At 41.5% G+C, this 19,551-nt stretch overlaps 4 pseudogenes; 2 read left to right on the top strand and 2 right to left on the bottom strand.

The window, feature by feature from the left end:
- Positions 1 to 6,696: 6,696 nt before the first annotated feature.
- On the bottom strand, positions 6,697 to 6,814 carry LOC134947126 (5S ribosomal RNA; annotated as a pseudogene).
- A 129-nt stretch (positions 6,815 to 6,943) lies between these two features.
- Positions 6,944 to 7,063, bottom strand: LOC134947227 (5S ribosomal RNA; annotated as a pseudogene).
- Positions 7,064 to 11,746: 4,683 nt separating this feature from the next.
- LOC134946292 (5S ribosomal RNA) lies at positions 11,747 to 11,864 on the top strand (annotated as a pseudogene).
- A 129-nt stretch (positions 11,865 to 11,993) lies between these two features.
- On the top strand, positions 11,994 to 12,111 carry LOC134946462 (5S ribosomal RNA; annotated as a pseudogene).
- The last annotated feature ends 7,440 nt before the right edge of the window (positions 12,112 to 19,551 follow it).

Below are 19,551 nucleotides of genomic sequence, written 5' to 3' on the forward strand. Positions count from 1 at the left end.
TACGGCAGACAGCGTCCCCTTTTTACACATTACGGCAGACAGTGTCCACTTTTTACACATTACGGCAGACAGCGTCCCCTTTTTTTCACATTACGGCAGACAGCGTCCCCTTTTAACACATTACGGCAGACAGCGTCCCCTTTTTTACACATTACTGCAGGCAGTGCCCCTTTTTACACAATTAGGCAGCCAGTCCACCTTTTTACACATTGTGGCAGACAGACAGAATATATACATAGATAGAGAGATAGACAGAAAGAAAGAAAAGATTATACTTACTGTCTCCGCTGGCAGTCAGGTTCCTCGGTGCAGCTTGATGGCGGATGATGATCCCAGGCAGGGGAGAAGGAGGAGGAGGGAGCCGCAGCAGCACAGTGTAATTGGTGGAGGCGCTGCTGCTGCTGTCTGTCAAAGTCGAAAAATATCATGATTCACATGCCTTGTACTAACCCCATGTACATGCCCGCTGCGTGTGCACACGCTCTGCCGTGCGTATGCATATCCGCAAATTGCGTAAGATCGCTCCGGCAATCACGCGTGTGTTATGCGCATTTAAGGTAGAGTTTGTGAGAGTGTAGCGGGCGACTCGATCGCAACATATTTAACCTAAATAGTGTGTTTTATAGATAGTATTTCCCTTAACAATGTCAGAAAGTATGTTTAGTGTAAACGGTTCTTGGACAGAGAAATTCCTCTTTGCATGATATGAAGGGTCAGACAAAGGTAGAACGGTGATGTCTAGTATCCAGCTGTAGAGTATTTTAATAGTAACATTTCAGTGTTGGTTAGGAAGAGATTGTTCGCTGCTGCGTATAGTTATGCACAAAAGTATGTTTGGAGCATTAAATGTATTTGCTGATAATCACACATGCAGGGGGGAATCCAGAGGATACCTCCCACCTGGGCAGTTGGAGAAGGACACAGCCCACCTGTTTAAACCCACCTATGACCTTTACTATAATGTGGAGACACATTCCTGTGTCCAATGAACAATGAGATTGTAGGGACCATTGTATTGTGAATGTATGCTGTAAATATAAGGACCACCATTGCTGGGACACTTACTCACTCTCTGCAAGGTTTTCACACTGAAGGCTTGAGGCCTGGTCCAGGAGCGCTTGCGAATCATTCCCATGTGTGTAAGTTCACTGTAGCCATTTCTTCCCTTTGTGTATGCCATTCATTCTCTCTCTGTGTATTTGTGTTTGCGATCGTTCACTATTGTATATATTTCTTTTTATGTTATTCTGTTTAGTTATTAATGTTAGGTTTGTAGTGTATAAGCTGTAACTGTTTTTCCCCTTTTACGTACTAAAATCATCTAAGAAGGTGTTGGAACCTTACCAAGTATTGTGTGTTTCACCATTTATTACTAAGGGTTTCTGAGCATCTCAATCGCTCAAACAGCTTGCTTAATTAACAAGGTTAACCTGTGTTATATCATTACAGTATCTCAGTACTAAGGTTTACAGTATAAGCATACTCTGTGTTTAAGGTTTAAAAGGTTATTGACTGTGTGTACGTTCGCTGTGTGTATTCCGTACACCCAGCGCAGCGTGTGTACGTAACTTGCGTACCACGTGCGAAGTCTTTGTACGCAAATAGCGTACAAAGTACGTAGCACGTGCACGTGGTTTTGCGGCCATTACGGCTTCACGGTATTAGTAAATAGCTTATGTTAAAAGGTAGATATTTGACTCTATCAATTGAGGGCTCATCCGTCCACCTCATATCCGCAGTCAAGCGAAACCAGGCAGACTTTATCCGTCAGCAAAGGGCGGAAAAGTAGTATCCCCTGTATCCGTGTTTGTGGTTGGGGATACGGTAGTGCTGATCAGATAAGCGTCTGCTTCGCTTGGTTTGTAGGGATGCTGGTGGAATCCGGTTCCAGAAGGTAAGAACGTTAAGCTATTGTCTTTTTAAATCTGGTTTTAATTTCTGTTTGGTGCCAACTGCACACGCAACACATGTAACACACGCACACACCTGTACTCTGCATATCTGACCATATTGTTGCAAAACAAGGTTCAAATGAGTCATATTGTGTTTGATTCAGATTGGATTGCTTATCTGTTTAAGTAGGTTTAAAAGTATTTTTAAAAGTTTGCATAGCTTGATAGTTTTATTTTTAACCCAGGCCTAAAATAACTTCAGGGGCTTGCATGGTGATTTTTTTTTGTGACAAAAGAAGCCGCATGGTCTGTCCTCCATTTTGTGTAACCCTCATGGATGTGGAAGGGGGAGGAGCAGCTGCCATTTTGGGGAAAGTCATTTTTTTTCTTCAAAATAGCTGATTTTCAGTTGACTCAGGAATAATCAGCCATCCTTTGTCAAAAAGAAATCACCATTTACGAGTTTCCAATGCATTTATTTAACCCATGTCATAATCAATTATAAATAGTTCAGATGGGGCTTAATGAAAGTTAATAATAAAATGAATATTTGATGTAAGAACGACACACAAGAGATAAAACAAAGTTGTTGTTTTTTTTTTCCCTCTTTTTTTCTCTCTTCCTTACCTCCAAGATTCAGTTAAACTCTGCTTGTTGTAGGAAAGCCATTGAGATGCAAATTAACCTGTGTGGCTGCTTTTTTTCCTGGCAGTGAAAAGAAATCACCTTCACAGACAGTCAAAAGCATATTCATATGCAAATTAGAAGCACTGAATAAGTAAATGAGTCTCAGGAAACCAGTGGATGGTACATAGATATAATATTATAATTATGTGGGTGTTTACATCAATGTATGCTCTGCAAGATGGCTATCATACTATTGGAAGCATTGATTATTAGATTAATTTAGAATTGTATTGTATCTGTGTATTTTCACCTATCTACCTTTCTGTTTGCCATTAGCATTGATAACGTGCTGAGAAAATTTGCTGCTATTTTAAAAAGTAAAGAGTAATACTTAAGGGAGTAATTGTAAAAACACGCACGCAGCATAGAAGATACTGTGTGGTGTTTGGTAAGCAATTATAGTTAAATATCGCTTACATTTATAGAAGCGTGTTATTTGTGTTACTGCGGACGTATCCAGCCTGTGTACACGTGTCTCTCACCGAGTGCGAGTCAAGCGTATGCGACGCAAAGGCCTACACACGTGGCGTAAATTACACAACGTGCGTACAGATACGCCCGCTAGATACAAATCACATGATAACATTGTTTTAGTAGGGCGATACGGAAGCCTCGAGATAATAGCACAATTTCTTTCAGTTTCCTAAAACTAGTTTAAAAAGATCCTTCTCTTGCTGCATCTCCTCTAGGATTAACCTGTGTTACCTGAATGAAAGTAATTTTCTGTACAGAAAAATCAAAGTATATTTGAAGTGAAAGAAGCGTGTGTATGCAAGTGAATTTTTCTTTGGGTGAACCTTGAGAAAAATCGGGATCTCGTAGAAGTACACCCGTGAAGTAAAGCACGTGATGGCGTGGGAGGCATCTCACGTTAACAGTGAAATAAGGTAAAAGGAGCAAGTAGTGTTACAGCAGACCAGAAGGTCGCTAAAACCAGAAATCCGTTAAAAGTACCTATACGAAGTTCTGAAGACCCTGACTTAAGAAAAGTCAGAGGTAAGTGAGCGCAACCCAGAGGGGGGTTGGCGCAAAACCCATATAGGCCCGTGTTGAGAATACGCTCCGGCTGAAGGATTCGCAGCCTAAACAACCGATTCCGCTGGTCGTTCTGCAGATAAGTAATAGTTACTTATACGCATTGCGACTGTACCGCACGTAATTGTGTGCATTAGTTTGTTACCTTGATACCCATTCTTGCGAGATCGTAAACGCTATTTGTACATTCTAACGTGATTTGTGTAGGTTTTTTTTATTTTAAGGGAGGTTCGCTGATCACTCAGGAGTTCTCCAGCAACTGATACTTACTGGGGAGGGTAGCATACTCCCATACGCCCCAGTAAATAGAGGTTCAGGTTGCAGGGGCCCTGGGTTGAGTACGCCAGCGCTAAGGCAGTGTGTGGACGTATTGGTCGACGTGGGCGAGAGTGAAGTGAAGGCACTTTCACCGTCGCCTTACCTCTGGGAACTTGTTTTTTTGTAGGAATTCGCAAAGAAGGCAATACCTGCAAATAATGAGGGCCAGTTGTTCAAGTAAGGGGCGATCAACCAAGGTTCAGGTTGATTCAGTACCGCGACCGGTTGGTCGGCCAGGTATATAATGTGTGAGAAATATGGATCACACGCCGAGGTTTTATGCAATGAGTGGGAACGTATGACTGTGAACGATGGAGAACAGTTCTCCAGGGAGGGCAGTTTTGATCCTGAGGTGTTGCAAAATTTAAGGAGAAGGATAGGTCTCATAAAATCCGGAAAGCAACGGAATAGACATTATAATTGTTTAAATGTATGGCAACAGGAAAGTGAGATACAAAGGGAATTAACTTACACAGCTTGTTCTCACTTTAGCAGGAAACACATGGCAACTGGAGAAGCAATGGCTACAGAGAATGGCATACTGGGATATGATGATAATAATGCACTTAGTAACTGTATTAACGATGATAAGAATAAATGTAATAAATGTAATAATGATAGAAGGAAAACTGATAAATGTACAAATTCTAACCCGTGCAAGATGCACCCCATGTTAAACTTCCCTCAGGATTACAAGCAAGAAAGTGAGCCCAGCACAATGTCGGCACCTTTTCCAGCAGCCATCATACGAGACACCCAGGTGGGCATGGCCCAATCGGTAAAGGCAGTAGTCAAACCCCCTTACGGAGGGTCAGGTGAGGTCGTGTACACAGGTAAGTATGGTATTGTATATTATGCACAGACAAATGCACCTCATATTGTAGAGTCAACACAAGATGATGTAGCTGAACTTAATCCTGTCAGGGTGATTGCAATCCCAAATGGACAGACTGACGCTCTGGGAATCACTCCCGCCAGGGACAGTGCAATGCACTGCCCCTGGTCCCGGACAGAATTAAGGACAATTATGTCTGAATTTCCCGATCCCAGGAGCGATCTAGCTGCATGCCAAAGTTTCATTAAAGAACTAGGTAACGCCACTGAACCCACTAACAAAGGTTGGCGAACAGTACTGCGGCATGTTTGCCCTCTACTATTGACCCCTTGAAATTCATTTCTGATTGTAGGTTAGACGAAGAGAGACCTCTCACCGATGCATACAATCAGGAAAATGTTAAACAGATCAACATTCAATTAGGAGTATATTTCCCAGCTGTTGTTAAGTGGAACAAAATTTTCTCCATAAGACAACAAGAAGGTGAAACTGCTTCTAATTATTTCAATCGAGCACTGCAAATAATGGCTAGATACACTGGGATCGCGGACATTGAGGAAAATGTACATTATAGAAAAGTAGCAGTTTATGTATTAATGGAAGGTTTAACAAAAGTGTTGAGAACAAGGGTACAGACCACTCAACCTAACTGGAGAAGTATCTCGGTGGCTGCATTAAGAAAGTCCGCTGTTGGGCACGAGCGGAACATCAGCAAACACAGGGAGACACAGGGCGGTAAGCAGATGACCATAAGTAAGCTACCTCAGTGAAAACCCCAGACCCCTGTTGGTGAGTCAAATGTGATAAGATGTTATAGTTGCCAGAGGGAAGGTCATTTTGCACGAAATTGTATGTTTAAAGACACATACCAGGTATATCAACCCCTTAGACAACAACATGACCGTAATATCCGAAGAACCAGGGAAGCACAGGGAGAGCGGTTGATGGTGATGAGCATCCAAGCACCAGAGGAGGCATCAAATCAACCAAAACCCCAGGCCACTGGCACATGGAGGAAGCCAAGGGTTTGTTATCGTTGTAAAAGGGAAGGGCATTATGCCAGCAACTGTAACAGCCCACATAAAGTCAGACCCCCTAGACAAGAACACGAGCAAAGTTATGACACACGTAATTATAATCAGGGATCATATAGGAAGAATTTTGGTCCGCACCTGTAATTTGCAGCCAGTAAAATTGATCATTAGCCCTGATAGTAAGCCTGAGGTTACAGTCAATGTAATTGGGAGGTCAGTTCCTTGTGGACACAGGGACGGCCGGGTAAACTTTGTAATTTATCTTTAAATGTTTCCTTCTCAATCTCTAACGTTCACCAACAGAACTCAAACGTCACATGACTACTTGGTCTTTTTCAGAGGTCTACCCAACCCCAGTATATCTTACCAGCATCGTTGTGTTTGGCCAGACGCAAAGGGTGGAGAGTGGAGATACTGGTGGGGGAGACTGTGCAGAGATACCGATGGACATGTTGATGCGACAGCCTGTTGATGAATCTGACAATGTTTTCCTTTTCTATTTGTTCTCTCTCTCTTTTTGTTCTTTCATGTTTTACAGATATGAGAAAACAAGAGAAAGACAAAATACCCTTGTGTGGAAGCACTCTTTGGCTGAATATGAAAAATTGTGTATGGTAGAGGAGAGGACCCTTTCGTTGTCCTTCCACTACAGTGTTGGATAAAACTTAACTTTTAATGATAGTCTATAGAAAATTCACTGGAGGTGAACAAAAAAGAATAATAATAAAATCTAGATTGCCATTGTACCAAATATGGTTCTACATATGGCAGGTGAAAATATTTTTGTGGTTGTTGTATAATTGTTGAAAATAAACAATATATACAGGTCACAGAAAGGATCGGTCTGTAAGATAAGCTTAGAAAAAATTGATATTGGATTGCCTGAAGGAAAAACGGCCCATAGCACCTAGTATTCCCTGGAGGTCTCCCATCCACGTACTGACCAGGCCATACCTGCTTAGCTTCCAAGATCGGACGTGTTCGGGCGCATTCAGGATAGTATGGCCGTGGGCCGATTGTATCAGGAATCACTGGTGATTTTTTGTTGCTGATTAGAAAAATGGCCTAAGTATTCAGCTAAAAGACTGTAAAATTGTGGGGGAAATGTTCTTAGATATGATATGAAGGTCTCCTGAAAAAAAGGCCCACAGCACCTAGTATACACCCTGGCGGTCTCCCATCCATGTACTAACCAGGCCATACCTGCTTAGCTTCCAAGATCGGACGTGATCGGGCGTATTCAGGATAGTATGGCCGTGGGCCGTTTATTTCAAGAGATAAGTAAACAAATGTCAGGTTTGAGAGTATGTGTAAACGGTAATTAACCAAATTTCCTGGGATTGGTCCTGGGAAATTATAATTGAGAAACAAAATCCAAAGTTATTAGACCCGTTGAAGGGTCAGGGGTGCTGCTAATGACCAGCAGAGTGATAATTAAATGATCTTGCAGCAAGATGGTCTAAAAAATTTTAACCAAAAAAGGTTTACTGCTGAACTGAAAGTAACTATCTAAAGGTTTTCTTGCTGTAGATATCAAATATTATGATCAAATATGTTAAATTGAGAACAGCTGAGAAAAACCATGTATTCCTGTGTTAACCAAGATTATAATGGCTAACAAGGCAGTTGCTGATTATCTGCAAATAGGTTCAATCCTAAAGATAATCACAAAGCAGGCACTTAAATTATTGGTCCCAATAGAGGGGTCTGATGTGCTGTTAAGATGCAGGCACAGTATTAGTAGCCCCTACCTACTGAGTTTGTCTGCTGTAAATAGCCTGTGATCAGATAAGTTTACAAAAAATTGATTAAATTGAAGCAGCAGAGAAAACAGTCTTTTTGTCCCTATGTGGAGACAATAGAAGCTTATAATACATGTCCTTGATCGACTAATTAATAGATTCTATCCTTAATGGAAAGTACGGAGCAGACAGTAACGTTGCTAGACCCAAATTAGGGGTCTGAAGCACTGTTTGAAAAACGGACACAATGTTAAAAGTTACCACTGCCAGTGATGTAGATATCCTTGGAGAACTGTGGCTGTGGTTTGATTGAAGGTCGTGTCCGTGCCCCGTGTTCTGTGACCGTGCGGCCGCCCGTTCCGGTTAGTACTCAGGAAGGTGTAATCACTATGTTAAATGAGCGTACTGGAGCTAAGGTGTTGTGGACTAGTCAGTCCGGGTAGACAACTTGGATGATTTGGTTATCCTGAAAACATGTTTTGAACAGTGCAATGTAACACAACAGCATGGATCTGAGCTATGATGTCAAAGTGTTTTACAAAGATTAATTAAACATTAGATTGTGAGAATGTAAGAGGTTAAATAGCTGTTAATATTTAATATAATATTTATTTTCTTTTTCCCTCACTTCCCATTATAGATTGGCCCACCATCATACTTTCACACAACACCACACAACTTCTAAACCTCACATAGGCACCCTAGTCACCCCAACACAACCCCTATCCCCCCTTTTCTATTTTCTTTTTCCCTCACTTCCCATTATAGATTGGCCCACCATCATACTTTCACACAACACCACACAACTTCTAAACCTCACATAGGCACCCTAGTCACCCCAACACAACCCCTATCCCCCCTTTTCTATTTTCTTTTTCCCTCACTTCCCATTATAGATTGGCCCACCATCATACTTTCACACAACACCACACAACTTCTAAACCTCACATAGGCACCCTAGTCACCCCACACATTCACTTTTCTCTTCTCTCAAAGAAAAAAACTTTTTCCACCCCCCCCCTCCCCCCCCCCCCAACCTCCCCCCACCCCATTCCAAACCCCAAACCCCTCCCCCCCCCTCCCACACTCCCGTCACCTCTTCATTACACTTTTCGCACCCCAAATCTTTGCCACACATCACCCAACCCCACCAGTCATTCTCATTATCACCAGTACACCGTTCCAATTATGCAATCAATTTTTAATTTCATTCTTTTTATTTTTATTTTTACTTTTATTTATATTTATTTTTATTATACATTATTATTAATTATATATATTATATATATATATATATATATATATATATATATATATTTTTTTTTTTAACACATTACATTTTCACATAAATTCATATATCGGGAATTATTTCATTTACATATACATTCGTTCACACACATTCTCTATAAATTTTTTCCTGCATAAGTACATGCTAATGTTCATTTCTCACATGATTAACAGCTATTTAACCTCTTACATTCTCACAATCTAATGTTTAATTAATCTTTGTAAAACACTTTGACATCATAGCTCAGATCCATGCTGTTGTGTTACATTGCACAGTTCAAAACATGTTTTCAGGATAACCAAATCATCCAAGTTGTCTACCCGGACTGACTAGTCCACAACACCTTAGCTCCAGTACGCTCATTTAACATAGTGATTACACCTTCCTGAGTACTAACCATCCTTCACCCCAATTAAACCTATTTACGATCCTATTAAGCTCAGCTGCATCACATCCAATCACAATCAACTTTTGTGCATCCTATTTATATGGAGAGCAGGCGGACTGAGAGCACGGGGCTTCCGTGAACAAGCCTAGCTCACAGGTGAAACGTACGTCGGGATTCTGACGTCCATTCAGTGACGTCATTGCGGCTTCGCCCTCTCCGGAACGGGCGGCCGCACGGTCACAGAACACGGGGCACGGACACGACCTTCAATCAAACCACAGCCACAGTTCTCCAAGGATATCTACATCACTGGAAGTGGTAACTTTTAACATTGTGTCCGTTTTTCAAACAGTGCTTCAGACCCCTAATTTGGGTCTAGCAACGTTACTGTCTGCTCCGTACTTTCCATTAAGGATTGAATCTATTAATTAGTCGATCAAGGACATGTATTATAAGATTCTATTGTCTCCACATAGGGACAAATCCTGAAAACATGTTTTGAACTGTGCAATGTAACACAACAGCATGGATCTGAGCTATGATGTCAAAGTGTTTTACAAAGATTAATTAAACATTAGATTGTGAGAATGTAAGAGGTTAAATAGCTGTTAATCATGTGAGAAATGAACATTAGCATGTACTTATGCAGGAAAAAATTTATAGAGAATGTGTGTGAACGAATGTATATGTAAATGAAATAATTCCCGATATATGAATTTATGTGAAAATGTAATGTGTTAAAAAAAAAAAAATATATATATATATAATATATATAATTAATAATAATGTATAATAAAAATAAATATAAATAAAAGTAAAAATAAAAATAAAAAGAATGAAATTAAAAATTGATTGCATAATTGGAACGGTGTACTGGTGATAATGAGAATGACTGGTGGGGTTGGGTGATGTGTGGCAAAGATTTGGGGTGCGAAAAGTGTAATGAAGAGGTGACGGGAGTGTGGGAGGGGGGGGAGGGGTTTGGGGTTTGGGGTTTGGAATGGGGTGGGGGGAGGTTGGGGGGGTAGGGGGGGGTGGAAAAAGTTTTTTTCTTTGAGAGAAGAGAAAAGTGAATGTGTGGGGTGACTAGGGTGCCTATGTGAGGTTTAGAAGTTGTGTGGTGTTGTGTGAAAGTATGATGGTGGGCCAATCTATAATGGGAAGTGAGGGAAAAAGAAAATAGAAAAGGGGGGATAGGGGTTGTGTTGGGGTGACTAGGGTGCCTATGTGAGGTTTAGAAGTTGTGTGGTGTTGTGTGAAAGTATGATGGTGGGCCAATCTATAATGGGAAGTGAGGGAAAAAGAAAATAGAAAAGGGGGGATAGGGGTTGTGTTGGGGTGACTAGGGTGCCTATGTGAGGTTTAGAAGTTGTGTGGTGTTGTGTGAAAGTATGATGGTGGGCCAATCTATAATGGGAAGTGAGGGAAAAAGAAAATAAATATTATATTAAATATTAACAGCTATTTAACCTCTTACATTCTCACAATCTAATGTTTAATTAATCTTTGTAAAACACTTTGACATCATAGCTCAGATCCATGCTGTTGTGTTACATTGCACTGTTCAAAACATGTTTTCAGGATAACCAAATCATCCAAGTTGTCTACCCGGACTGACTAGTCCACAACACCTTAGCTCCAGTACGCTCATTTAACATAGTGATTACACCTTCCTGAGTACTAACCGGAACGGGCGGCCGCACGGTCACAGAACACGGGGCACGGACACGACCTTCAATCAAACCACAGCCACAGTTCTCCAAGGATATCTACATCACTGGCAGTGGTAACTTTTAACATTGTGTCCGTTTTTCAAACAGTGCTTCAGACCCCTAATTTGGGTCTAGCAACGTTACTGTCTGCTCCGTACTTTCCATTAAGGATAGAATCTATTAATTAGTCGATCAAGGACATGTATTATAAGCTTCTATTGTCTCCACATAGGGACAAAAAGACTGTTTTCTCTGCTGCTTCAATTTAATCAATTTTTTGTAAACTTATCTGATCACAGGCTATTTACAGCAGACAAACTCAATAGGTAGTGGCTACTAATACTGTGCCTGCATCTTAACAGCACATCAGACCCCTCTATTGGGACCAATAATTTAAGTGCCTGCTTTGTGATTATCTTTAGGATTGAACCTATTTGCAGATAATCAGCAACTGCCTTGTTAGCCATTATAATCTTGGTTAACACAGGAATACATGGTTTTTCTCAGCTGTTCTCAATTTAACATATTTGATCATAATATTTGATATCTACAGCAAGAAAACCTTTAGATAGTTACTTTCAGTTCAGCAGTAAACCTTTTTTGGTTAAAATTTTTTAGACCATCTTGCTGCAAGATCATTTAATTATCACTCTGCTGGTCATTAGCAGCACCCCTGACCCTTCAACGGGTCTAATAACTTTGGATTTTGTTTCTCAATTATAATTTCCCAGGACCAATCCCAGGAAATTTGGTTAATTACCGTTTACACATACTCTCAAACCTGACATTTGTTTACTTATCTCTTGAAATAAACGGCCCACGGCCATACTATCCTGAATACGCCCGATCACGTCCGATCTTGGAAGCTAAGCAGGTATGGCCTGGTTAGTACATGGATGGGAGACCGCCAGGGAATACTAGGTGCTGTGGGCCTTTTTTTCAGGAGACCTTCATATCATATCTAAGAACATTTCCCCCCCAATTTTACAGTCTTTTAGCTGAATACTTAGGCCATTTTTCTAATCAGCAACAAAAAATCACCAGTGATTCCTGATACAATCGGCCCACGGCCATACTATCCTGAATGCGCCCGAACACGTCCGATCTTGGAAGCTAAGCAGGTATGGCCTGGTCAGTACGTGGATGGGAGACCTCCAGGGAATACTAGGTGCTGTGGGCCGTTTTTCCTTCAGGCAATCCAATATCACTTTTTTCTAAGCTTATCTTACAATCCGATCCTTTCTGTGACCTGTATATATTGTTTATTTTCAACAATTATACAACAACCACAAAAATATTTTCACCTGCCATATCTAGAACCATATTTGGTACAATGGCAATCTAGATTTTATTATTATTCTTTTTTGTTCACCTCCAGTGAATTTTCTATAGACTATCATTAAAAGTTAAGTTTTATCCAACACTGTAGTGGAAGGACAACGAAAGGGTCCTCTCCTCTACCATACACAATTTTTCATATTCAACCAAAGAGTGCTTCCACACAAGGGTATTTTGTCTTTCTCTTGTTTTCTCATGTAGGCTAACTACAAAATCTGTGGGAGCACCGCCAAAACTCAGTACTATTTATGATTTACAATAATATTCAGTATTTTGGTACCTTATAGATATCATTTTCTTCTTTTTATCTACAACCTTTATTTTCTAAGCTGGTGCAGATCCACAACCTTGTTTTCATGTTTTACAGATAGTATGTCACACATCAGTTAGACAAATGGTAATGCAAGATTTTTGCTCCTTACAGAAACATCGCTGATTTGGAAAAGAATATTGTATCACCGGAGTGTTCGTTTTGGGAAGACTGAGAGACAGCACCTTTGAGATGACAGCCGAGCAAGAAGAACAACAAGACTAGAGGACAAATTATCGTAACAAGTTTCTTTCCCCTTCAATTATTTTCTGTACCCCCATTACAACTTTCCCTTTCTCCTCCTGTAAGATGGACTCGCCTCAAGAGACTGCAGTCCGTGTTTTCCTGTTGACCCGGTTGTTGACCAGAGCAGTCTGTTTCGGTGAGAGAACCAGTGAGGTCGAGAAAGGATCTGGAATGGGTTCTGATGATCAGGATGGATTCGTAGAATTCCAAGAGCAACACAATCACCGAGCAAAGGCGAGTATCAGAAAACGATCTGGTAGCCATGACATTAATAGACATTGTGAAAGATTGTTAGCTGAGGAGAACTGCATCTGTAGGAATTGTAAAAATATAGTCGAGGACGGTTGCATCAAGGAATGTCAGTCCAGTTTTAATATCAACATGGACTGGCATCCATTGAGTGACTATCACTCATTAGTGGGTAAAGTGTTAAATCAGACAGACTGTTGGGTGTGCTCACAAGTACCTCAAGGTCATAGAAAGTCAGGACTAGTGCCATACTCTTTAACGGTAGATGAGGTACTTGAGTTAAAGGGTGGGAGACCGGTGGACAAGAGATTTAACATTTCTAGTCCTCCTAGTTTAAAGCTCCACCAATACCATGTAGATAGGTCCCTAATATGTTTTAACATTTCCAATCCCCGAAAGCCGGGAAATTGGGAAATGTCATGGAATAATCAAACCATGACATTTTCACATAGAGCCGACAGAATGCCCATAGACTCAGAACTTATACGCCACATAGCCGACAGTGGAAAATATTTCCGGTATAGGTACACTCTAGGAAGTAGGACCATGCGAGTTGGAGAAGTATCACCAGGATACTGTGCACATATCATACAGCCTGATACGTGTACTAGACAAATGAGAGAGTTAGGGATAGGACTGTTTTCATGGAAGGTTTGTAATATGGTTATGTCATTTTCTATCCCATATGTTCTCCCCGAGGGCGCATATTTCACATGTGGGAGAAAGGCGTATAGGTTCCTTGCCCCAAACTCAGAGGGATTGTGTTACGTTGGAAAAGTGTTGCCTGAAGTGAATTTATGACCCAACGATTGAGACGATGTTGTGATAAGATATGATTCCAAGGACCGTTTTTTTCACCCGTTTCTCCTTTGATTTTCTCCGAGGTACCAAGAAATCCACCTGGAAGAAGAATTTGATGACCTTTTACACAGACCACTGATGAACTGTGTCACAGACACTTAATGAGCTTTTAGAGACTGTAATTCTTTTTATGGACACTTGAAGAAGCTTTGTTTGCCAATTACCGCAAAGCTACAGTAAAGATACGACAACCAGACAAGACATCAGACAAGACATCAACAAGACCCCAATCGGCGACCACATACATAATCATACGACTGCATTTATAACGCATGTTTCTTATCTTCATCTCTACTATCTTCAGGTAGTGACACACATAGTCGACAGGAAATATAGGCACATATATTAGCACTCACATATTTTCCCCTTTCATGTATCATCAACTAATGTGCACCCCATTTGTTGTAACCAAAAGCCGAAAAGAGCTCGGTAGAGTTTGACAGCCCATCCACAGACCCTTGATACGGGATAAGAAGGATTCAATGTATACTTCGCAATACCTCGAAGCTTGATTTAGAACATGTACGGCACGATGATACATGACCCCTCAGACATGGATTTCATACACACATGCTTTTATTATCTCACTAGGTCATATCTTTCCCACCTTCTCCTCTCCTCCCTCTACCCAATCATAATAAGGTATTCCATGATGACATATATATTTTTCTGTTTGAATTGTTTAGAAAGTGGCAGTTATTGGTGACTGCCAAAGGGTGGACTGTCAAAGTCGAAAAATATCATGATTCACATGCCTTGTACTAACCCCATGCACATGCCCGCTGCGTGTGCACACGCTCTGCCGTGCGTATGCATATCCGCAAATTGCGTAAGATCGCTCCGGCGATCACGCGCGTGTTATGCGCATTTACGGTAGAGTTTGTGAGCGTGTAGCGGGCGACTCGATCGCAACATATTTAACCTAAATAGTGTGTTTTATAGATAGTATTTCCCTTAACAATGTCAGAAAGTATGTTTAGTGTAAACGGTTCTTGGACAGAGAAATTCCTCTTTGCATGATATGAAGGGTCAGACAAAGGTAGAACGGTGATGTCTAGTATCGAGCTGTAGAGTATTTTAATAGTAACATTTCAGTGTTGGTTAGGAAGAGATTGTTCGCTGCTGCGTATAGTTATGCACAAAAGTATGTTTGGAGCATTAAATGTATTTGCTGATAATCACACATGCAGGGGGGAATCCAGAGGATACCTCCCACCTGGGCAGTTGGAGAAGGACACAGCCCACCTGTTTAAACCCACCTATGACCTTTACTATAATGTGGAGACACATTCCTGTGTCCAATGAACAATGAGATTGTAGGGACCATTGTATTGTGAATGTATGCTGTAAATATAAGGACCACCATTGCTGGGACACTCACTCACTCTCTGCAAGGTTTTCACACTGAAGGCTTGAGGCCTGGTCCAGGAGCGCTTGCGAATCATTCCCATGTGTGTAAGTTCACTGTAGCCATTTCTTCCCTTTGTGTATGCCATTCATTCTCTCTCTGTGTATTTGTGTTTGCGATCGTTCACTATTGTATATATTTCTTTTTATGTTATTCTGTTTAGTTATTAATGTTAGGTTTGTAGTGTATAAGCTGTAACTGTTTTTCCCCTTTTACGTACTAAAATCATCTAAGAAGGTGTTGGAACCTTACCAAGTATTGTGTGTTTCACCATTTATTACTAAGGGTTTCTGAGCATCTCAATCGCTCAAACAGCTTGCTTAAATAACAAGGTTAACCTGTGTTATATCATTACAGTATCTCAGTACTAAGGTTTACAGTATAAGCATACTCTGTGTTTAAAGTTTAAAAGGTTATTGACTGTGTGTACGCTCGCTGTGTGTATTCCGTACACCCAGCGCAGCGTGTGTACGTAACTTGCGTACCACGTGCGAAGTCTTTGTACGCAAATAGCGTACAAAGTGCGTAGCACGTGCACGTGGTTTAGCGGCCATTACGGCTTCACGGTATTAGTAAATAGCTTATGTTAAAAGGTAGATATTTGACTCTATCATGTCCCTCTCCTTCACCATAGGCTGTCCTCCGCCGCTGTAAATGCTGGGATGCACTTCTCAGCATTCACAGCGGCAGAGGGCAGCCTATGGTGAAGGAGAGAGACAGCAGCAGCATCGCCTCCACCAATTACACTGCGCTGCTGCGGCTCCATCCTCCTCCTCTCTTCGGCGGACAGCACTGGATTTGGGCCCCTGGACAGTGGCGGGCCCCAGTGCAAGGAACTGCTTGCACTGGCGGTAGTTACACCACTGGAACCTACCTAGCCTTCGCACAGCCATAAACGTAGAACAAAATGCGCTCACGCAAATGTGCATCAGCATGCACTGCCATGCAGTACTAGTGATACAATGTAAGCCAAATGCACAGAAGTATCCATTCCTTATCTGTGCTGCATTTTTGTGAGCAGTATATATATAGTAGTACAGTGCAGCATTTTGGTGACCAACAGTATATAGTTGTACACTACAGTAGGCCATTGCTGAAATCTTGCAGCTGCGTGTCACTGCAAGTATCCATTCCATATCTGTGCTGCATTTTTGTGAGCAGTATATATAGTAGTACAGTGCAGCATTTTGGTGACCAATAGTATATAGTTGTACAGTACAGTAGGCCATTGCTGTATCTTGCAGCTGCGTGTCACTGCAAGTTTCCATTCCATATCTGTGCTGCATTTTTGTGAGCAGTATATATAGTAGTACAGTGCAACATTTTGGTGACCAACAGTATATAGTTGTACAGTACAGTAGGCCATTGCTGTATCTTGCAGCTGCGTGTCACTGCAAGTATCCATTCCATATCTGTGCTGCATTTTTGTGAGCAGTATATATAGTAGTACAGTGCAGCATTTTGGTGACCAACAGTATATAGTTGTACAGTACAGTAGGCCATTGCTGTATCTTGCAGCTCCGTGTCACTTCAAGTATCCATATCTGTGCTGCATTGTTGTGAGCACTATATAGTAGTACAGTGCAGCATTGTGGTGACCAGTATACTACAGTACAATAGTCCAGTGCTGTTCTCGCTGCTCAGTGTCAGTTCTCCGTAGTATCATCAGTGCTCAGTAAAATCAGTGCTCAGTATAATCAGTGATTGATCAGTATAATCAGTTCTCATTATAATCAGTGCGCTGTTAGACGTGCGCCCGTTTTCCGCCATTAGTGCATTGGGATTTAGTTATTGTGTCCCCGGTACAAAATCCCATCTAGATTTCACTTCACTAGGCAGGCGATAGCGAGATTTTACCAATTAATAACAGTGATTTATAATTAATTATTAATTACAGTGGTCTTGGCAAATGATTCCAGTGATTTTGTCATTTTCTTCCAGTGATTTGGACCAATAATACCATTGATTAGAACAAATAATTCCTGTGATTTTGTCATTTTCTTCCAGTGATTTGGACCAATAATAGATTAGAACGAATAATTCCTGTGATTTTGTCATTTTCTTCCAGTGATTTGGACCAATAATACCATTGATTAGAACGAATAATTCCTGTGATTTTGTCATTTTCTTCCAATGATTTGGACCAATAATACCATTGATTAGAACACATAATTCCTGTGATATTGAGGTGTTTGTGTCACTTAGCTTAGCCGTCCAGCGACCACAGTGCACCTCTTTTTCTCTTTTCTTTGCATCATGTGCTGTTTGGGGCCAATTTTTTTAAGTGCCATCCTGTCTGACACTGCAGTGCCACTCCTAGATGGGCCAGGTGTTTGTGCCGCCCTCTTGGGTTGCTTAGCTTAGTCATCCAGCGACCTCGGTGCAAATTTTAGGACTAAAAATAGTATTGTGAGGTGTGAGGTGTTCAGAATAGATTGGAAATTAGTGGAAATTATGGTTATTGAGGTTAATAATACTATAGGATCAAAATTACCCCCAAATTCTATGATTTAAGCTGTTTTGAGGGGTTTTTGAAAAAAAAATACCCGAATCCGACAAAAATTTTTAAGGGAGGTTTTGCCAAAACGCGTTTGAATCCAAAACACGGCCGCGGAACCGAATCCAAAACCAAAACACAAAACCCGAAAAATTTCCGGTGCACATCTCTAAAAACTCCCCCCTACCCCCACCAACCCTCCCTTACCACAGCCTGACTCTAACCTCCCCCCTTAGTACCTAACTCTAACCTCCCCCTTAGTGCCTAAACCTACCCCGCTCCCCTTCACAGCCTAAGCGTAACACTCCCCCCTAAGTGCCTAGACCTAAACTGCCCAGCTGGTGCCTAACCCTAACCTCCCCTGCCCGCACCATAACCCTAACCCCCCCCCCCCCCACAGCATAACCCCCCCCTGGTGGTGCCGAAACCTAACCCCCCCACCCCCGCAGCCAAATCCTATCACTCCCTGTTATACTTACCTTTGGGATTTCGGCTGTTCTGTATTCTGGCGTTGGTGTTCTGACAGGTGCCGGTATTTCGACTGCTGAGATCCCGGCATCAGATATCTTGAATGTATACCATAGATGTATATGGGGGCATATGTAATAGGATCCAATATTACCGAAGGTGTAGGATGCCGGCCAATCTCAGACTTCTTTTTAAAGCCGCAATCATTTACAAGGCAAAATCATACTTTGTAAATGAATGCTTCCGGCACCTCTGGCAATCCTCGGACCCTATTACATATGCCCCATATTGTGCATATGTGATATTTGAGGTAATTTTGCAAAAATGTCGTTCCAGGGAACATAACTTTGTATCACTGATCACACATAACACATACTATATAAAAAAATGTAAAAATACTTTAACATATGGGTTGGAGCACTGTACATGAAATGAAATCTGTATTATGGGCCTAATTCAGTAAGGATTGCAAATTCTGCTAATCATCAGTTGAAATCCTTTGCATCGCATGCTGGGGGCCGCCCATCGCTAGGCAAGGCCGCCCAGCATGCTGACCGGCGCCTCCCCCAGTTCAACAAGCTGAAATTGCGAACACATCACAATTTCTGCTTGTTAGCAGAAACTGAGGAAGCCTCCTGCCGGCGCAGCTTACCTGCGCCTGCAGGAGTCCCGCTGCTATGTTCGCGATCACGTCGGCTGCGTGTGATTGACAGGCAGTAAATGCGGGCGCATGTGCAGGATGGGTGCTGCGCATGCACCAGCATATTTTTCTCAATATTTGCGGTTGGATCGCTTACTGCGATCCAACCTGAATTAGACCCTATATTCAAAAAACATTGTTGTATCAAAAACATACACAATGTGTAACGAACATGCTGTGTTCTGGAGACAAAACCATCCACATACTGTACATACCTTCACATAAGAATGCTTTCTGCAGCAAGCATGGTCATTGCAGTGTGTTAAGCTCAATCACTTCAGGAATTGAAAGCACCTGCATGTGTTTCACTTATTATTAGTAGATGGAACATCAGTTCTTCTGGTCTTGCATTTATCATAAGTAACAGGATCTACGTTACCCTTTAGCTACTCAGAAAAACCGTTGCTAATGAGTTTGCAAATTTTGCGAATGCAACACCCACTACATGCCTCTGTCACGCCCTTGGATGCAGAAGTTGCGTATGCTGCTGATAGTTACACACAGAACACGCCCCATATTCGTTGTTCTGTAGTAATGACATTG

This window comes from Pseudophryne corroboree, chromosome 7, assembly GCF_028390025.1.
Source record: "Pseudophryne corroboree isolate aPseCor3 chromosome 7, aPseCor3.hap2, whole genome shotgun sequence".
In the NCBI taxonomy this organism is placed as follows: Eukaryota; Metazoa; Chordata; class Amphibia; order Anura; family Myobatrachidae; genus Pseudophryne; species Pseudophryne corroboree.